The 20,787-nt window shown below is 53.7% G+C and overlaps 1 long non-coding RNA gene across 1 annotated transcript in view; it reads left to right on the top strand.

Annotated features, from left to right (window-relative positions):
• The first annotated feature begins 11,307 nt into the window (after positions 1-11,307).
• LOC119057249 (uncharacterized) overlaps positions 11,308-20,787 on the top strand; it is a 47,723-nt gene continuing 38,243 nt past the window's right edge. Inside the window, exon 1 of the long non-coding RNA XR_005084043.2 lies at positions 11,308-11,357. This is a non-coding gene — a long non-coding RNA (uncharacterized LOC119057249). The remainder of the gene's footprint in view (positions 11,358-20,787) is intronic.

Below are 20,787 nucleotides of genomic sequence, written 5' to 3'. Positions count from 1 at the left end.
CCCCAGTTTTGAATCTTGGTCTCCAATTGCTCTAACCGTGTAACTTTGGGGAGGTTTGGTGAGGCAGATGCAGACTAGAGACTGCACAGTGGTTCACAGTTGTATCTGTTCAGGGCTCCCTGGGGAGAACACCAGGGAGGCACGGGTCAGTGTCGAGGCAAGGGAGGGGGTGCCGAGGGCAGTGCCTCTGCTGTGGTTTCCTTGGGGAGGGGCAGGCCAGGCCGGAGGACAAGCTTAGGGCTGGCTTGCTGTGTTCGAAAGCAGTGCCTCTCAAAACTCACATGTGCTGTGACTGTTAGAGCACATGGCTTGGGGTGATGTTTTGGGGTGAGACAGGGTGGACCTGGGAACAGTGAGCGGTCACTTTGTAGATGTTAAAGATCAATTTATAGAAATTAAAAGTATGGTTAACTCAACTCTTCCATCCCAGAAACCTGCTGAGATGAAGCCAAATTTTGTGGTCTTGCCTTGGAGTTTGGGATGTAGCCCGCCCGTCCCCACATGGTGATCGTCCAGGGGATAGAGATTCAAACAGGTCTTGTGGGTCGTCTTCTCCCGGCTTGCATGAGGCTGGGAGTGGTGGTCCCTTCCTTCAAGTGTGATGTCCCTGGCTCCCTATGAGGCTATGAGCAACTTCTCCTATGAGGTGCCAAGAGCCAGCTTTGGTCTCCTAATAGTTCCTGATGGCACCCACGCTTGTGAATGAGGAGGGAGGATAGAACCCTGAGTCCTCACCCTGTGTCTTGGTCACACAGGTAAGAACTAACATTTACTGTATTTTTTTTTGGAGCATAAGATGCACCCCCCAAATTTGGAAGAGTGCACATCTTATAGTCTGAATGTAGCTTACCTGGCTCACTGGGGGGGGGGGCGCGGTGGTGGAGCAGGGTCATAGGAGGCAGGAGCACAGTCACTGCTGCATGAAGCTGGCAGCAAGGGTGGGGGGATGCTGTGGGAGGAGCGCGTATCCCGGTGGTACGAAGCAAGGGAGGCAGGAGCAGAGTCCCCACTGCGGTGTACAGTGCTAGGGAGGAGGGCACAGGCAGTGCAGGCACATTAGGCCTGTAGCACCCCTACGTGCCTCCATCATATGACTGGTGTGTCCCCCATTAACATCAACACAGGGAAATTTCACTGCAAGGTCACCTGTCAATGTGGCCCTGCAGCTGTTGCAAAACTACAACTCCCAGCATGCTTGGACAGGTTGGGATGATGGGAGCTGTGATTTGGAAACAGCTGCAGAGCCACCCAGGTTGTGCAACACTGCAACACCCCCATATGAGAGTTTTGCACAGCCTGTAGCCCTCCAGCAGCAGATCCCCTCATAACAGTGTGTCATCCACTGATGTTCTCAGCTACAGTGCCCCTGCAACTATGAAGGACACAGTGCTGATAGTTCTGTCATTACTGTATTTTGTTGTAGAAAGATACGATAGTGTACTGTAGTCTCCTGCTGAATCTACCATAATTGTGGAAAAATGTCAAAGCAGAGAAGGATTTCATATAAAATCCCTTTTAAACTGGAGGTAGTGAAGTACGCCAAAGAACATGGGAACAGAGCAGCAGAGAGACACTTTGCGCCACCTCCAGTTGAAAAAATGATACGGCAATGGAGGAAACAAGAGGATCAACTGCAAAAAAATGGACAAAATAAAACAATGTTTTTGTGCTGTGTATGTTCAGCTTGCTGCAAAATGGCCACAGTTAGAAGTGGATATGAAAGAGTATATCACACGTCACAGGAACAATGGCTTTTCAGTATCTACAGAAATGATCATATGTGAAGCCAAACATCTTGCTGCAGAGAAAGGCATTGAGGACTTCACTGGATCACCATCATGGTGCCACAGTTTTACGAAGAAATGTGGCCTTGCTGTGCACACCACAACTAGGATTGCACAAACAATGCCTATGGGATATGAATCCAAGATTGTGTCTTTTCACAAATTTGTACTGGATGCAAGAAAGAAAAATTGATTTGAAATAAGCCAGATTGGGAACATGGATGAAGTCCCGTTAACCTTTGATGTTCCATCAAACAAGACTTTAGATGTGAAAGGTGCCAAAGCCATAACTGTGAAAACCTTAGGGCGTGACAAAACCCATTACGTGGTGGTGTTGTCCTGCTGTGCAGATGGCACCAAACTGCCACCAATGCTGATTTTCAAGAGAAGAAACATGCCAAAAGAGGCAATCCCAAGAGGAGTTGTTCATGTTCATGACGAAGGATGGGTGGATGAAAATGGCATGAAGATGTGGATAGAAAAAGTGTGGTCCAAACATCCTGGAGGGCTTCTGGAAAAATCTGCTTTACTAGTGTTTGACCAGTTAAGGGCACATATCACTGAAGCCACAAAAAAAGAGATTAACAAAGATAAAACCCATCCCACCATAATTTCTGGGGGGCTTACTAGCCAGTTGCAACATTTAGGCGTTTCTATTAACAAGCCATTTAGAGTTTTCATGAGAGAGGAGTGGAACAAATGGATGGCTGGTGGAGATGATGACCTGACACCAACTGGACGAATGCAGAGGCCCACGGTTATCTGAGTTTGCGGGTGGGTGAAAACCCCATGGCAGGCAGTTAAGGATGAAACCGTTGTGAGGTCCTTCAAAACTTATGTGGCATCAGCAATGCCATAGATGGCTCTGAAGATGACATCCTCTGTGAACAGAGTGAAGACAGGGATACTAGTGATTCTGAGGAACTGAGCTTCATAAATGTGGACAGTAGTGACGAGGGTTCTTGGGGTTCCCTGATGACTGGAGGAGTTTCCGTGCCTAAAGCTTAAAGTCAGTGGTAATGGTTGTTAATGCTGCTGTTGAATTCTATTTACATTTATACTGGTGCAATATTATTTATGTTACTAAATATTTTAGCACACTTTTTGCATCAAAAATGTTTTTCCTCCTCTAAAACCTGTGTGCGTCTTATGGTCCAGAAAACATGGGACTAAGTGCTCTGGAGGCCCCCTTAAAGGTAGGTGTGCCAGTGTGGTGGGCGGGCCGAACCCGGGACCTGCATTTCAAATGAGTGAGGAGGTCACTGTTTCAAAGCACAAGGAGTGTTTGGTCTCAAGTTTCAGGAGAGTCACGTGTTCTGAAGGCAGAGGTGGCTTTGGAGCTGTTGCTGAGAATGTGATTAAAAGGCATGGCAGGGGCTCAGTCTATGGTTTCCATGTTAATTAGCTCTTTGTTAGGACAGGGGGCTGACTGGAGCAGCCAGGAGCTGAGGGGACGAGTCACTGCATCCTGGTGGCAGGTGGGAGTCCTGGGTTCTCAGGCAGACAGGACGGCGACTCCGGCGACTCCGTAGGATCGTTCTTCCTTCCAGCTGAGCCCAGGAAAGGGGGTGTGGGGAGTGGCAGCACAGTGCACCCAGCTGGGAGGGCTCTTGGTGACAGCCAGTATTCATAGGCCAGGGGAGCGCCAAGGTCTGGCACAGACGTCCTGTAGCCTGGAAGATCGGGTAGCAGAGAACAGTCTGGGAGGGCTCGGGCTCTCGGAAGGGAGTTTTTGAGCCCAGGTTGAGTTATCCAGGTATGTGGTCACCCTACAGGGACTCCAACTCAGGCCCCACAATAGAGAACTAGGTATTTCTGTTCTCTTATTTTTCATTTCAGTAATGACTTTCTATTTACATTTCTTGTTGTGAATAGAAACATATACTCTATAAGTTTAATGACAATTCCGTTATTCTGTGAGAAAAAACAGACTTGAGTGTGCTTTGCCTCTAACTGAGGTCAGCACACACTTCTGCAAAGGGCTGTAGAATAGATCCTTGTTGCTGCATGGCCCGCACAGTCCCTGTGGCCACTGTGACCGAGCAAACCGCCTCTTCTACAGCAGGAGGGCGGCACCGCCATGTCTCTGAATAAAACCCCGGCCCGCAGGTGGAGGCTGCTGGGCAGTCACAGTACTTTTCTGTTAGGTATTTGGTTTTATAAAATACCTTTTTGCTCCCTTTTGATATGATGATGTGCGTGTTTTCTTTCTCTTTTCTTTTTGTCCTTTCTTTCTTTTTATGCCCTGTATAGGTATTTTGGGGCTTGCTTACAGGTCTCCTCCAAGGTGCACAAATGCCTTTGCTGAGATGCAGAGAGGTTCACAGCTCTCAGAACAGTTCTGCAGGAGCAGGCTGCCCTGGTGTGAAATTCTGCTGTGTCCTCACCACAGCAGTTGGGGCCAGGACGCAGCAGAGTAGACATGAGGGGACCTGGCTCTGCAGGGAATTGCCAGAATTACAGGCCCACACTCACCCTACCAGGTGTTTTGTAGCCTTGGAGTAAACTGAGCCGTGTCCTGGTTCAGGCTCTCCGCCCTCGTCTTCTGGATGTCCCAGCAACCTCTGTCTGGAGCAGACTGTCACAGAAAATGGGTAGGCATTTAGAGAATTGGTTTTTGAGCTCCATCTTTCCCTTCCTAAAGATTGGACGGCTCAGTTGGAGGTAGAGAATCTCGTTCTCCGTAAATAGGCCCCAGGTCTCCGTGACCATAGCCGAGGAGAAATCTGGAGATGTGGCTGCTTTTCACATGACTATCGTGAGTGCAGGCCCTCCCTGGGCCTGACCTGCGTAGGTGACTGCTTGTAGAATGGACCTGTCTTTGCCACGTAGGCACATGGGCTCTGACAGGGCTCAGCCCTTTCTCCCCTTTGTTTTTCCAGGTTCATGGGAGATGGTTGGAATGTTAGAACTTGTTGGTTGTTTTTCTTTGGCTGTGAACTTGGCCAGTGATTCAGGAGGCACCTGCCACTTGATTAAACCTTTTCATGGCCTCATGGCACAGAAGGTCCAGCCCTGAACTTGAGAGTCAAGAGTAGACTCTTAGTTCCACCCTGTCATTGCCTGGAGGGTGATGCTGAGCATTTGCTTTTCCTCTGATATCTCAGAAGCCCACTTTAGGAGTATGCACCTGAACTTGGCCTATCCCTGGAGACAATACAGAGTGTGTGAGCCCCTCACCACATAGGCAGCTGGGGCCCAGTCCTGCAGCAGGTCTCGGGGGAACTTCTCAGAGTGACTCTCCAATTGCAAGATAGCTGGGACACCTCCCCCTGGGGGGTTCACTCCCTCGTACAGGCCAAAAAAAAACCCCTCTGATGGGGCCCTGCAGATGCTGGTGGCAGAGGGCCTGTCCAGCAAAGTGAAGAGGACAGGGTGGGGTCGCCACCCGTGTTGGCTACAGAGAATGGAGTGTTTTCCTTGGTTTGTTCATTGTTTCATTGGTTCGTTCAGGCATAATAAATATACCTGGAAGAGATTCTATATGTGTATATGCAAGTTTTGCAGTACTTTGATATTCTATTTTGTTTGGCAGACAGAGATTATATTGAATTGGAAGGAAATGTCTCATTTGGGGCAATTGAAATGGTGCCAGCCTGTGGGTGACTGTGTTGCAATCTTGTGATGCTGGATGGACTGTGGTTGTGGGGTGTTTGTGGGGAGAATGATGACTGAGGCCGCGTAGGAGTGGACTCCAGTGTGGAAACCCTGCCATCACGGACCTGCAGTGTCCGAGAGCATGCTGACATGAGGACTGCATGGCATTGTCTTCTGATGTGCCCCCAGCCATGGCAAGTACCCAGAAGTTCACACTCACCTTCCTCCTGCTGCCCACCTGCACTGCAGTGGTGGGCAAGGGGACCTGGGGGCTCCCAGGAAGAGAGAGGAGCCAGCAGGGTCCACTCGGATCAGTGCTGGTGAGCACCCAGCCTGGCAGGCAGAGCACTTGCCCTTCAGGGCACTCGCTGCAGGACAGCCCTGTGCCTCCGGGACAGACAGTGAGAGATGAGTGCAGGGAGGTTGGGGAGTAAGGACCCAGTGGAGGCGACCATGCAGAACGCAGCAGAGGGCCTTCCCGCAGTGGTCAGGGTCCAGGCCAGCTCCGCGGGACTCTGAGCTGGGCTTTGCATCTGGACGGAGCAGGCAGCCCAAATGCAGAGAGCTACATGGACAATGCTGCAGAAAAGGGAAAGTGGAGGGCGTTCCGTGTTTCCCTGGCTGGTCTGCTGTGGGTGGTTAGTACATTTCCTGCAGGAATGTCAGACAAGATGGTGGGGGGAGGAGGGGCCAGGATGCTGGGTGGAGGGAGAAGTGGGTGTGGTGGCTGTGGAGGCCACTGAGGTTCCAGAGCAGGCGCAGTGTGCAGGGGTCTCACCAGTGACCCAGAAGCACGCAGTTGGGAAAGGTGTGCAGAGCCTGATGAGGGGTCTGGTCGGCGGCAGTGATGACAGGACCCCTTGTGCATGCGGGTTCTGGAAGAGCAGCCTCTGCCTCTGTTTTTTTCCGTCTCCTGAGAGCAAGGCACAGCTGTGGGACTTGGTCCCTGGCCACTGTACCCCCAGTTGCTGCCCCCTCTGTGGAATCGGAGTTGTTTTCCCTGTGGGAGCGGCTGCCCTTCTTGGCTGGTGGTGTACGGCTTCCCCTGAGGGCCCAGCTCTGCAGGGTGTGTAGGTGAAGGCTGCTCCAGGGGCTGGGGCTCGAGGCCCAGGGTGGCCATGCGGGTTTGCTTTGGTCTCACTGAGCGGCCACAGGCTTCAGTGTGGGGAGACTGAGAAAATGTGAGGGAACAGAAGGATGAGAAACTTGATTTTGAGTTTTTTAAGAGTGTTGGCTCCAGAACCAGTGCGAACAGAAACTTAGATTTCTAAACAACCCTTCTCCCAAGAAGTCATTTCCTGCTCATCCATCCATCCATCCACCCACCCACCAAATATGTAACAAGTGTCTTCTGCCTGCCAGCCTCTGCTGCAGGCAGGGTGAAGCAGCCGTGCACAAGAGAAGCAACTTTCCTGTTTGCCCAGAGTTCATGTTCCAGTGGGGAGATGGAACACAGGCCAGTGTGTGTGAGACACCATTCCCCTCTGCCCTCTGCCCCGCACACCTGCAGGGGAGGGGCCCAGCCACTCTTCTGTGCTTGGCCGTGGAGACATCCCCAGCCCACCTCTGCTTTCTTTGTCTTGTCTTTTCTTAAGCCCCAAGTTAGCGCAAAGTCACGACTGGATCCCAGATTTGGTTTGGGAGTTACAGCCCTGCTTCCGTGCCCGCTCACTTCTTCTGGCTCATTCAGCGGTGGCTGCTGAGCATGCCCGTGCCCCCCGCAGCCTGGAGCACGGCCTTGGCTCGAGTCCCAGGGCCCCAGCCCAGAGCCCGGCACATAGCTGGGCTCAGACTGGGCTTCTCAGCTGTGTGTGCAGACAGGCCTGTGGCTCTGGGGGAGCGTGTGCTGGTCACAGCCCTCAGAGCCATGCCACACTCAGAGGCAGGCTGACAGCTGGGCAGAACCAGCCTCAGAGACAGATACCTCCCTGGCTTCTGTGTGGGACCTGCAGCATCTCTGCAGGGCAGGCCTGGTGCGTATTTGTTGTGCTTCAGAATATAGAGAATGCAATGCCGAGCCCTGCTGGGTGTAGCTCGCCCTATCCACTGGACGTTCCAGCAGTCCTGCAGGAGGAGGAGGAGAAGAGCCCCAGGCACCTTGCCACTCAGAGGGGCCAAAGCAAACACTGGGTGTCTCAACCAAGCCTGCATTCTTGAGCTCATTAGACTGGATGAAATGAGCCCAATCGGATGGAGACAGGGAGGGGACAGAGGTCGTGGCCCTGTGCACAGCTGGGCAGGGCAGCCTGCTTGGAAGAGGGGCTCTGTACTTGGCTGGTCTCCTTACCTCTGCTGTCCGGATTCAGCCCCTTCTACAGCCCAGTCCGCCCCCAACCCTGGGCACTCACAGGGACTCATTAACAAGCGGGTGGACAGGCCGTGGCAGAACCAGTCAGTCGGCAGGAGCGGATTACGTGAGACACAGAGCTGATGTGACAGACTGCTGGGCCAGGGAACCGGAGGGGTGGGGCTTTTGTAACCCAGGGGGGTCAGCCAAGGCCAAAGCAGTTCTGAGGCATGGGGTGGGAAGCACGGGTGGCTTTGTTTGGGCCTGTTGTCCACGAAAGGTGGGCAGGGCATGCCAGCGTCTTGGCCGTCGTTCTGCCTCTTGACTGGATGACCTTTGGCTTCCAGGCTGACGAGCAGCACATTGTTGTGAAGCCCATGGGCAGCTCGGAATCACTGCGGGAGGCGCCACACACTGTGCCCACATCCACGGCTGTGCACAGAGCCTGGGAGGACGATGTCACGGAAGGGGCAGGGGCAGACGTGTCTGGGACCCAGTTCTGACAGGCTGCGGAGCCTTGGACAAGTTGCTCACCCTCTCTGGATTCATTTCACTGTAAAGAGAAGATGATGTTACTTTTGGGTAGAACTGGTCCCAAAGAAAATGCACTGGAAGTGGGAAAACTTAGTTCAAGTACTATGCACGTGGAAGTGTATTTTAGGTGGTACATCCAGAGCCTCAGTGATGCGCGTGTTAGCAGTTTTGGGACCTGTCGGTAGCAAGTCCTGAGACACAATCAGGAGGAGCGCGGGAGGCCAGAGAGTGGTGTAGCCCAGAGGCCACAGAGGGGGCGGGCTGGGGGGGCCCTGTGTGTGAGCGCAGGGCCAGGATGGTTCCTGCAGGCAGCCTCTGCGGCCAGCCCCGTGGGGGCCCCTGCTGGTGTTGGTGGCATCGTAGTCACAAAGGCCCTGTGCCGATGTGGGGGCTCTAACTGGGGTGGAACATAATCTGTGAGCTGGCAGAGGAAGAGGGTTTGAAGTGAGTTTTTGTATGTAGGGGACAAGATCAGTGCAGAAGGCTTGGGCGGAAACCAGAGGGCCCGTGGGTGTACCGGGCCTGGCACACCTGTGCTGTGCCCCTTGCAGAGCTGTGACCAGTGTAGTGAACCAGGGTTGCCGTGTGACTGTTGCCCTCGTCCACTGGCAGCCTTGTCACCCAGAAGGGACCTTGGCAGGGAGGCTGGTGGAGCTCTTGTTCCCGTATGGTTGGCATTCTGTGGATTGGATTGCTTTCCGGGCCCCTCCCTGCCCCCAGGAAGGGTGGAGCCGGACACACACATACACACACTGGGGTTGTTGAGAGGATTAAGTGAATTTGTGTATGGATGAGCTGAGCCCAGCCTGTGGCCTGTAGCTATTACCCAAATATAAATATCATGACTTGCATTATTCATTTAAAGAATCTATAAAGTTTAAAATTCAAGGGCTGGCATTGTCCTCACCAGGCCCTCCTGCCTCCCACCTTCATACCTTTCCCCGAGCCTCCCCTCCGCCTTTCAGTTCCTTCCCTGTTCTCTGCTCCTGGGTGGAGGTCAAATGTCAGCTTCTCTCAGTCCCCCCCAAAGGGAGTGCACACCCCTTTCCTCGTGTGGGTCAGCGTCAGCCATGGTTTCTCACTCAGAGACTGAATTCAGCCCCTGGCAATGAGCTGTCTGCTCAGCGCCTATTGGATGAACCCAATTGTAATGGAAAAGCCCCGTGCAAATGGAGTCAATGGAAAGGCCATAAGAAATACACATTTGAAGCCATGGGTCTTATTTGAACCCCCAGACATGGCCACCGTTTGGACTAGCGAGGTGGGAGGAGAGTCGAGGGGTTGAAAATGTAGCCCTTCACCTAGCCACGTGTGTGTGCACTCAGACAGGGCTCGATCAGTGGGAGCGGTTGTGTTCTCAGACTCTCTCTGGTCCGAGCACCTCTCTGTTTTTCAAGCTCCGGTCAGTGTTTATAGAAACTGAGGCCCACGGGGTGAAGGTGGGGTTGTAGTAGCTGTGAGGTGGGGCAGTTGTTTCCATGGCAGAGAAATGACCTGTGGCATTTTCTCCCTGTCACGGACGTTGACTGGCTCTGCCAGGCCAGCACTTGGTCAGTTTTTTCTCCTTTCAGGCTCAGGCCTCCCGTCTTCTCTGAAAGCACCTGTGGCCCGGTCTGCATCACCAGCTTTCTGTGACCTGAGTCAGGGACCGGGGAGCTGCACCCTTGGGATTCTGGCTGAGTCTCAGCCTGGGCCCTGCTCTCCCACGTGTGAAATGGGGGGATGGATCAAACAGGGACAAGGGTTGGACCATGTCCCCAAGAGGCTGAGCAGAGGGACTGGGAGTGGGCCCCGACCTCTCAGTTGGGGCCAGCCTCCCTCCCGCACACCTGACTCCTCAAGTGTCCAAGTGCTCCCCTCTTCAGGTTTGGGGACCTGCTTGATTGTTTCCTTGGCCACAGGCCCCAACACTATTTGCTTTTCTGAGCTCTGGGCGCTTGGTCCTTCACCCTCAAGCATCAGAGGGCCCTTGGTCCTGAGTAAGGAGCTGGTTTCTGAACCTGTGGGGTATCAGCGCCTTCTTGACAGGGTGCAGATGGCATTGAGGCTCATCCATAGGGCTGAGTGTCCTGACCCTGGGAAGCCATGCAGGTGGCCGAACAGTGTATCTGTCGGAGCGTTAGCTGAGCTGGCTGCCACCTGCTGGGCATCTCCCGGGTATCACTGTTGTGCTTATATGATCTCAATGATACCAGCTGCACATCACTGTAGTCCCTGTGCTTAGGGCTTCTGACAGCTCACTGCATTTAACCTTTGTCTCAGCCCCATGAGGCAGGCAGTCGGGGGGCTACAGCCAGTCTGCAGATGTGGAGAGCAAGGCTGAGCGACATGCAGAGCCGGTAAATGACCACGTCAGGACTGAAGTCCAGCCCCATTAACCACACAGGCCTTTCTCTTAGCCGCAGACCATGTATCTCTTTCAGTCCTCAGACCAACCCTGTGAGGTGGCTGTTACAACCCCTCTTTGGCAGAAGCTGCAGCCGAGATTAAGAGCGGTTAAGAGACCTGCCAAAAGTCGCCAATGAGTGGTTGAGCCAGGTCTGAGCACAGGCACCTTCCGTCCCTGTTTCTGTTTGGTTCTGACAGCAGCCCTGGGAGTCAGGTGCTGTGGCCTCTTGTCATAGAGCAGGGGCCGGGGCTCAGGGAGACTGGGTAATGTCCTCAGGGCCACACAGCCAGGGAGCATGACAGGCAGATGGCACCCAAAGTTGACGCACTCTTCAGTGGCAATCCATTCCTGAACTCCGAGTGATCTTTCTTGGATTTTACCCTAATACAGAGGGCTGTGTTAGGGTTTCCACCGCTGGAGCCGCAGACTCTGTGCAGATCAGTGTGGAGGGTCAGCAGTCGGGAGAAAAGAACCTGCTGTGATGGGCTCGTGGGCTTGAGTGCACGGAGGTCGCTTACTGTAGACCCCAGCTGCACCCTGGCCTGCTCCGTCAAGGCCGCCCAGCACAGTGGACACATTTAGCTTCAGCAGAGTTGCGGCTGGTGGGTCCTGGCCTGGGGCCAGCACTGACGGAGGACCAATCCCGGCTGGGGGAGGAGTCTCAAGGTGGGGACTTTATGAATGGCATGTGGGTGGGTGTGGGCTCAGAGCACAGCCAGGAGCAGAGTGTGCCAGGTCCCGGCCTCAGACCTGGAGGAGCTGTTGGGTAAAGCTTGCTGATTCTGGTTTATTTATGAATTTTAAAATTTAAATTAATTTTAAAGTTTTTAATAAAGATTTTATTTACTTTTAGAGAGAGGGGAAGGGAGGGAGAAAGAGAGGGATAGAAACATCAGTGTGTGGTTGTGTCTCGCTTACTGCATACTGGGGACCTGGCCCAAAACCCAGGCAGGTGCTGTGACAGGTAATTGAACCCATGACCCTTTAGTTCGCAGGCTGGCACTCAGTTCACTGAGCCACACCAGCCAGGGCTAAACTTTAATTGGCTTAAAAAATTACAAAGAATCCATTACTTTCCATAGCTATTCAGGGCTGCATGTCTCAGTTTCTCGGTGCAGAAACGTCAGTGTGAAAAGGAGAGACTTGGGGAGAAGCTAGAGCAAAGCAGAGGGGCACAGGGAGGCTTTGGGGTGAGGGGAGGAGTTGCAGAGAAGGACCAGTGGACATTTCTGTGGGGAAATCGAATGTCACTTTCATCTCGTCTTGTAAAGGCTCATCAGAACTTCCTCGCGCTGGCCAGTCACATCCCCTTATCACTTTTCCAGCCAGCTTTGAGAATCCGAGTGTTGGACGGAGAACTGATAAGGGTATGTGACTGACACTCACAGCCCCCAGAGGCCCAAGGGTCACCTGCGTGTTGGGGACACCTGATGCTCCTGCTCTGGATGCCCAAGGACAGCAGGGGGCTTGAGGAGGAGGGTGCCCCAGGCATCGGGGGCCCAGTCCTTGCTCTCTGCCCCAGAATGTTGGAGCCACCTTTGGGTTTTGTGCTCAGTGAAGCCTCTACTTGGTTCACAATTCTCTCTGCGACTGGTGTAGGGTCTCCCCTGCAAGGGCGGAGCTCAGGTGGTGGGGGGCACTTATTCTTGAGGCTTTCTTGTAATTTTTGAGAGGTGGTTAAAGAGGCCAAAGGGCTTTGGAGTTTTTGGCAATCTTAAAAAAAAAAAAAGGCAGGAATTTCCATCTGATTTGAGTGAAAGTTTATTTCAGGCGTTTTCTTCAGCAAATGATGGATACTCTCTAAACCCAGTTTATAGGAACCATATGTTAGGATAGAATGCCTCATGGCACTAACTGAACTTACAGTCTTTTTGTTGCATTAGGGATAGTTATTTATTATGCCACTGATTCAGAATGATCTTTTAGACTCATAAGTGACCATAGCGAACTCAGTACATGCCTGCTGAGTTGGCCAATGGCAGAGGTTGAGTGGCAGGTAAGCAGGTCTAGCTACATCTATGCGTGAGGTGGGGTCAGTTGTGATGCTCTCATGACCGCAGGTGCTCCTGCTTCCTGGGCCGTGAACACAGGTTACACACAGTGGACCAATCTCAGCTGAACAGGCACTTTTTTTCTTAGTTAAGTGTTGAGTTCCTTAAAGAATAAAGTAGAGTTTTAAAGGTAGATTAAAATGCTGCATTCAGTCCGTGGTTCTCCCCCTTAGCTGCATGCTGGCTTCACCTGGGCATTATGAGTGACCCAGACGTGCAGCCCAGGATGTCCGAGTCTGTGGGAAGAGCGGGCTGGGAGCGGAGTGAGAGTATGAGCCGTGTCCCGGGGTGCTCCTGAGGCCCCTCCCTGCTCTGGTGCGGCCGTGTGCCTCCCGGGCTGCCCGACAAGATGCCCGCACGAGGTCCCCAGAGGTTCTGCCTTTGCTGGTCTGGGTGTGGCATTGTTGCTGGGCCCAGATGACTGACCCTGGTGTGCAGCTGTGATACCCCCTGACGGATATGGGGGTCCGAGTGCCCAGTTTCTAGTTCTCACCCCTGGTATGACTCCAGGTAAATATGCAGCCTTTCCTATGTTTCCTTTTATGTTAAACGGAACCTGTGTGCAGTGGGTGAGTGATGTCTGTTTAGCACCCTTCCTTCCCAAAAGGTGGCTGAGGTCCCTCATTCTTTCACAAGGTTGCAGTTACTCAACGTGACCAGACCCGGAGTCTCCACTGCTAAGCAGGAGAGTGGAGAGGGCCCAGAAGGACACACAGTGGGCTGGCAGGGGCTGCCGGAGGGCAGAGACCCAGCCAGCTGCTTGGGACAGAAAGAGGCCAGGGAGGGGCTGGCTGGCTGCATGGGGGAGTGGCCGTGTGAAATGGGACCCGGAGCCCCCATCCTCCCGTGGGACCTGTGGTGCTGGAGCTGCCCCGTGGTCACCTGGTGAGATGCCACTGTTGGGCTCAAAGGGGCAGAAGCAGAGCATTTATCTCTGTGATCAGTTCTCCAGGGTTGTAGTTCGTTTTCACGGTTCTCATAACTGTGCAGTGTGTTTCTAATTTTTTTTTGGATGCGTTTGAAGCTGTGCATGTGGAGAGACAGACAGCTTGTATTTACCTTTGGGCTGCAAGAGTGTCAATGATTAAGAGTACAGCTCTCGTTTATTTAAGACTTACTGGGACATCTCTGTGCAAAGCCCTTTAAAATATTAATAACTCTTTAATTCACTTTTAAATTATGTCACTTAATGGTCACACCCACAGTTTGAACTCAGCACTACTCTTATGTCCACTTGTTATTGGGGACACTGGGGTCTGAAGAGGCCAGTTAGCATGCCCAGTCACATAGTAGGGGGCAGAGTCAGAGTCAGGACCCAGGACTGTCAGGCCCTGTGGGTGCCGTGCTCCCTCCCTGCACTGCCCTGGTTGGCCGGGGGCACATGGTGCAGTTGGACCCTGGTGTGCACATGTGGGACAGGCCTGAGGCGGGATGGACCTTTTTACCTGCAAACATCAGCTGATCCCCAGGCCTGAGGAGCAGGTTTTGGGGTCATACACATTTTTCAGATGAGAACACTTAATCCTGAGGACACATAGCTGCGAAGTGGGGGGAGCGAGTCCAGCTTTTCCAGGTCCAAGGTCCACCCTCCTCTCCAGCTCAGCCTGTAGGGACTGGCAGGGCACTCGGTGGTAGGGGGGATGGGGTGGCTCTCAAGGCCTGTATGTGAGTGACAGCCCCACACACTCATGGGCACAGATGCAGGGTCGACCCACACGGCCCACCCTCCATGAAACGCAGCCTTGAGAGAGTTGGGTTTGTGAATTACATTCCCAAGAGGAGAAGATGTGTGGCCATGTCTCTGTCCTCAGGACACATTCACCGCCACACGCAGACTCAATGTCCATGGCAGCACTGATGAACCTCCTGCAGTGTTAGAGCCTGTGGTGTACACCCACGTACAGGCCCAGGGGGATCTGGTGCTGGACTCAGCCTCAGCTTCCCCGTTCCTGTCACTGCACAGCTGGCCTGGGGTCAGGGAGCGGAGGCCTCTGCAAGGCACTGTCTGCAGGGGCCCGCTGGGGCATGCAGGCACCTCTGCCCCCTTCTCCGGGGCTGCTGCCTGATTGCCCATGAAAAGGAGGCTTACTTCTGGCGGGAAACCCCTGAGGCAGCGGGATTTCAGAGTGAGTAAGCAATTCCAGGGCATTAAGGGGAATGCAGGCTCATCTGGAGCACACAAAGCTGCCGGGCTTAGAGTGAAGAGGAGGAGGGAGCCTGGGCTCACTCCGGGGCCAGGCATGCAGCCTCAAATTAAATCCCTGGAGGAGAACATCCTCATCTTTATGGATGGCTGCAGGAAGAGTCTGCCTTTCATAAGGGAACCAGGGACAGCAAAGCCAGCTGCAGGAAATGCCCTTCATCCTGGATGGAGATCAAAGCAGTGCAGATCTGAGGCCCCTCCGGCCCCCACCCCTCACCCCATGCAACCTCTGGGTGAACTGGGTGAAGGGCCCATGTCTGTGGTCCCTGACGTCCATCCTGGCCGGGAGACAGCAGTAGGCAGCAACGCCTGTCACTCCCCAGTTCACAGACCACTCACATGTTTTTTGCTTTGTTCAGTTTGAGTGATGAGGAAGTTTTACTGATGAGGAAACCAAAGCCCACAGAGGCCTCTGTCCCCACCCAAATCACAGGGCCATCGAGCAGCACCATAGGCCTCTAGTTCAGCATGCCCGAGACCTGCCCCCTCTCCAGGGCACTGAGTCTCCTGCAGCACCAGCCGGCAGCCCCCAGGGCACGTCAGTGTGTGTTTGTCTGCACAGACAGACGGAGAAAGTGAGATTCAGCAGGGAGGGGCGCCACATGGGTTAGCCCAGTACCGGTCACAGGTCAGACTGACAGGTAATACCAGTGAATGGGCCCTGTGCTCTCTCCTTGGCCCCCCAGGTCAGGGGGGCAGACAACCAGAAAAAGAATCACCGTGACAGCGGCTGGCCAGCCCCTGCATCTTGCTCCTCAGCACTCTGGCGCCACGGGCAGGCTGGAAGCCAGCACAGCTCGAAGACCCTGCCCTCCCTTGCCCCTGTGGGTGGAGGCAGGGGCTTGGAGGAGCCGCCCGCTTGCTGAGGCTCCCTGCCCATCCAGCATGTTGCCCCTGCAAGGGCCCTGGCACATCGATGGGAAAGTGCCACCTCCATCCAGGGAGCAAGTTCCCCGGCAGTGCGCACACAGCTCATGCTTGCTGGAAACGTCTTGGGCCCTGACAAAATCCTGCTGGGGACATGGGATGTATAAATTTGAGGCATTTCCCTCCAAGGGCAGGAAGGCGGACTGCCTCCAGATCTAATCTTGGGTCCCTAATTCAGAGTCCTTTGCCCAGTCTGTTGTAGGAAACAGCTGAGCCTGCAACAGGGAAAAACGGACGTGAGCAACCAGTGGTGCAGCGCAGCACCAGGCACGGGTGGGCACTGACAGCTTTAGCTGTGGTGACACGTCACTGCCAACTTCCAGTGACTGGGCTGCATTGCTCTGCAGGTGCCTGGCCCACCTCTTCTGTCACCAGCAACTCATACCCAGGCCTCAGCCTCTCATCCTACCCCAGCTGGTGTGGCCCCTGCTGGCCTCAGCAGCAGGACAGCAGGCTCTGCCCTGAGGCTCATCTCTGGTCACACCTGTGGTCATGTGTGCACCTCGCTGTCCTGCGTCCAGGTGTTAGCAAGCTCTGGAGCCAGCTGGTTGTCATCAGCAAGACTGGTTTGTAGGGCGGTCATTAATACATACGTTAGGGTGTGAACACAGAAGGCATTCCTCCGCTCTCCCGGTAACGGTCCTGTTATGGCGGAGGCCTCTCTGTCTGGGTAGCAGCCTCCCTCTTGGTGGCTGAGCGTACTCCAGACAGTTCAGTCTCCCGCGATGTGAACAGCTCTGCTCTGCTCGTTTTTGCAGTGTTGGCCTCACATCTGTGTGCAGCCCTTCTCTGTCCCCTCAGGGTAGCTGAGACTTCAGTGCGGAGGGCTTGGGATGGAGGCTGGAGGTTGGTGGGGCGAGCGGCGGGGCAGCTGTCCTTGCAGCAGCTTCTCTAGGCTGTGTCCCTCTTGTGACCGCACCCAGCGGGGTCTATTGGTGCTGAAGAGGTCGGCCTTGAACACCAGCCTGCCTACTGGTTTCCCCCAAGTGATTGGGGTTCCCCCCCCCACTGTAGTGGTCCCCCCTTTTAGTTACCAGCTGGTTGCTGAAGCAGGGGTGAGATGAAGCAGGCATCCCACTCTCGAGGGGTCCAGGTGGGGAGGAGCAAAGGCACATACTCGGTGGACAGCACAGGAGGCCAAATACTTGAAGAAGCTTCCAGAGACTGCACAGGTGCCACTGGGCCTCTTCCCTGCTCAGAATATCACAGCTGCCCCCACTAATCACAGGACACAGTCTAGACTCCTTGGCTCCTCAAGGCCTGGACTGCTCTTCTCCCTTTCCTGTGTGTTTTTCTGAAGTATCACGTCTGCGCACACACTCAAGCACTGAAGCGCGCAGCTTCGTGAACCTGCGTGCTCACACAGGCGTGTGCCACTAGGCTGGGGTACATCGTGAGGGCAGAGTGAATGGGACTTGGTTGTCACCTCTTGTCCCCACCCTCCCATGACCCTGCTCCACCACTTTTTAATTAGGCTAAAGTGATGTGGTGTAAACAGAGATGCTCACAGCTAATGCGGGCTGTTTCCTTGCTGTATTTTGGTTATTTTTCTAAATTTGGGGGAAAAACACACAACATGAGACCCACACTCAACCATTTTTCCAGTGCAGAGTCCGGCATTGCTCACCACACACCAGGACTCGTTCCCGGCGTTATGAGCAGAGCTCTGTGAGCACCGGGCAGCCATGCTCTGCGGTCTGCTCCTGTGCGTGGGGCTGCTTTAGTTTCTCACATGGGCACAGTGCTTGTCCTTCTGCTAAGTCCTGCTTACTCACCCAGCACAGTGCCCTCCGAGTTCTTCCACGGGGTAGCGAACTGCCGGACTCCTTCTTGAAGGCTGCATACTGTTGTGTTGTCTGTGTGTCCATGACACTTTATCTGTCCATCTGCTGGTGGACACATGGGCTGTTTCTGCCTCGGGCCCTCCCAAGTTCCTGGGGGCAGCACTACAGTGAACCTGGGGGTCCAGATGCCTCTTTGAAATCCTGTTTTCCATTCTCTGGGATCAATACCCAGAAATGGGATTACCAGATCATATCATAGTTCTACTTCTAAGTTTTTGAGGATCCCCATATTCTTTACCAGAGTAGCCGTGTCATTTACAATCCTACCAACAGTGCACAAGAATTCCAATTCCTCCACATCTTCGCCAACTTGTATTTCCTGCCTTTTTTTGTAATGGCCACCCTAACACAGGTGAGGCGAGAACACTGTGGTTCTGATTTGTGTCTCTCTGTTGGTTAGTGGCATTGAGCATCTTTTTGTATGCCTATTGGTCATCTATCTGTGTGTCCTCCTTTGAGAGTTATCTACTCGGGTCCTCTGTCCACTTTGTAACTGGGTTATTGGTGTTTTTGCTACTGAGTTGTAGGAGTTCCTTATGCTCATTTTTGCACTGTACTACTGTCTTCTTGAAATACCCTCTCAGCCATCGAGGGAACTGACAGGAGGTGATGAGAGGTCACATGACCAGCGGCGAGGCTCCTCGCTGAAGCACAGGGCAGCTCGAGCAGGCCTTCATGGGGCAGAGGCCAGTGGGGAGAGGCCGCTCTGGTCCTGGGGCTCCGCCCATGCTCACAGGTGGTAGGGGTTGGGCAGTGGGGGTTGGGTCCCGGAGCAGGACATTCTCCCTGCTGCTGATGTGCTGGTTTGTAGAAGGAGGGCAGCAGGTTGGAGGAGGGATGACACAGAAACTGTGATGATACCTTTGATCCCTTGAAAATAAATGCTGTGTGAGAGGGATGTGTGAAGTTCTCAGAGGAGCACCGGGCTGTAGGCTGGGCAGCGGGTCGGGGGCACGGGCTGGAGGTGGGTCCACAGCCGTGGATGCCGGGGTGGCTCCCTTCTCCACCCAGCCTGGTGAGCTGGCCCCTGAGACGACCGTCCAGGAAGCTTTCTGGTGTGAGGCCAACCTCTCAGGATGGGAGAGCCCTGACACCAGTGAGGACGGTCTTCTGTGTCACGGCTTGAGGAGAAGGTTTCTCAGGGCATTTGGGGAAGGAGCAAGGGAGAGGCAGTATCTGAGGGCTGGTGCGGGAGGACCGCCTCATAAAGGGGAAGTACAGGTTATGCAGATAATGTTTTCTTGTGAGCATTTAACCTTTTCTGATTGTAAAGGGAAACACAGGTTCATTGTAGAACATTGGGAAAGACAGAAAATAAAAAGGAGAATGTAAAGATGTCCTACGTGTTATGTCCTAGGGGTAACCGCTGTGGACGTTTTGGCGTCTGTCTTCCTGTGTTTTGATTAGGATCATAGCCTCTGGAACCAGATAAACTTCCAGCTTCAATGATGCTTTTCCCTGCCCTCCCAAAGCTTTCCCTGGGGCTCTGGGAGCTGTGTGTCCACCATGAAGCAATCATGAGTGATAGTTCCCAGAGGTTTCTGGGGCACCCACTTGTGGGACTGCACTTCCTGGCTCCCTTGCAGCCTGGTGGGACTGCGGCGGAAGGGCAGTGACAGTGTAGTGTCCAGGCTGAAGCTGTAGGTCGGCGACACAGGACTCTAGAGCGGGGTGGCTTTGGGAAAGCTGCTTAGCTTTCTGTGCTGATTTTTCTTTCTGTGTAAAGTGGGGATAATGATGATGTCTACTTTGTAGTGTTTTTGGAAGGATTAAATGAGTGTGTAAGTCCATGGGCAGTGTCCTGGCCCCTACACAGGTCCAGTACATGTTACTGATCATCCATTCTGTTGTGATCATTGGTCACAGACAGTCGTTCAGGGACCTCACTCAGAGGTCACTGGTGGTGAGAGTCAGGAGCAGCTTCCTGTCCCATGAGACTGCTGTCCAGGGAGTGCTGCTTCGTAGGTAAAAATGTCTTGGGTCCCAGGCTGATGGTGGTAACCCGTCTGCTCCATGACAGGAGAATGAGCTGGGACCAAGGGTGAGTGGGGGGAGTCCTTGGCCCCGCTCTGGGCTGGGTTGGTACAGCAAGCCCACCTGCCTGTCCTCCAGGGTGGCCGTGATTCTGTGTCTCTGCTGCTCTAGCTGATGTTGCGCTGGGCTGGCTGGGTTATTTTTGGAGTGGTTCTGTTACAGTTTCACCTGAGTGCAGGGAAAAGCTTAACAAACGTCTCTCTTGACGTGCAGTATGCCTGCCTTGCAGCATGTCTCCTGGTGCAACAGGGCCACTAATTAGAAGCCAAGTGCCCGCTTTCCTGCTGAAGGAAACGCCAGGTTCTAAGAACACTCCGTGGTTAGGCACACACTCTTTCCTGCCCAGACAGCACTAGCAGCCTCGTCACCAGTCTTCCTGCATCAGATCCCTGTGTGGCCTGTCCTCCACGTTGCTCCTGTGGAACTGCTCTTTCTCTGCTCAGAAGACTTCAGTAGTTTCCTGTTATGTGGCCTGGGAGCTGAGGGATGGAGGAAGGGGAAGTCCTGCTCACGTTACTCCAGCGACTGTCTCATTCTGTTCCCACAGCTTCGGCTCTATGGGTTCAGGGTCTTGATTGCTGGCCAGAAGGCATGATTCCACCAGGCTGTGACAGGGGCCATGACATTTCACAGTGTGGCTGCTGCCTGGTTTCTCGGGTCTGTGTGCCAACAGGGAATGACAAAGACCTTGTGATTTCACTTACACACAGAAGTGAAAGAATAAAATAAATGAGCAATCAGAACAAATGGACTCATAGACACAGAGAACAGACTGATGGTTGCCAGATGGCAGTGGGGCTGGGGGCTGGGTGGGAAAGGGGAGGGACTGAGAGCACAGACCAGCAGTTAGGGAACAGTCCTGGGAGGGGGAGCACAGCATGGGGAACAGTCAGTAATACCGTGAAAACTGTGTGTGGTGCTGGCAGGTACTGGAATTACTGGGGGAAGCCACTTTGTAAAGTGTACGATTGTCTCACTGCGGTGCCATGCACCTGGCACTGATATAAAAGAACATCAAGACTTCTGCCAAGATGGAGGCATAGGTGGATACGCCGTGCTTCCTCACACAACCAAGTTTAGAGACAACTAAATATTAGCAACAGAAAACACAGCCAGAACACAGAAAATTGAACTTTT

The sequence above is a fragment of the Artibeus jamaicensis genome, unplaced genomic scaffold, assembly GCF_021234435.1.
Source record: "Artibeus jamaicensis isolate MK-2021 breed Jamaican fruit bat unplaced genomic scaffold, CSHL_Jam_final scaffold_612, whole genome shotgun sequence".
NCBI lineage: Eukaryota > Metazoa > Chordata > Mammalia > Chiroptera > Phyllostomidae > Artibeus > Artibeus jamaicensis.
Note: the sequence above shows the minus strand (reverse complement) of the source record. Positions and strands in the feature narration are given on the sequence as shown.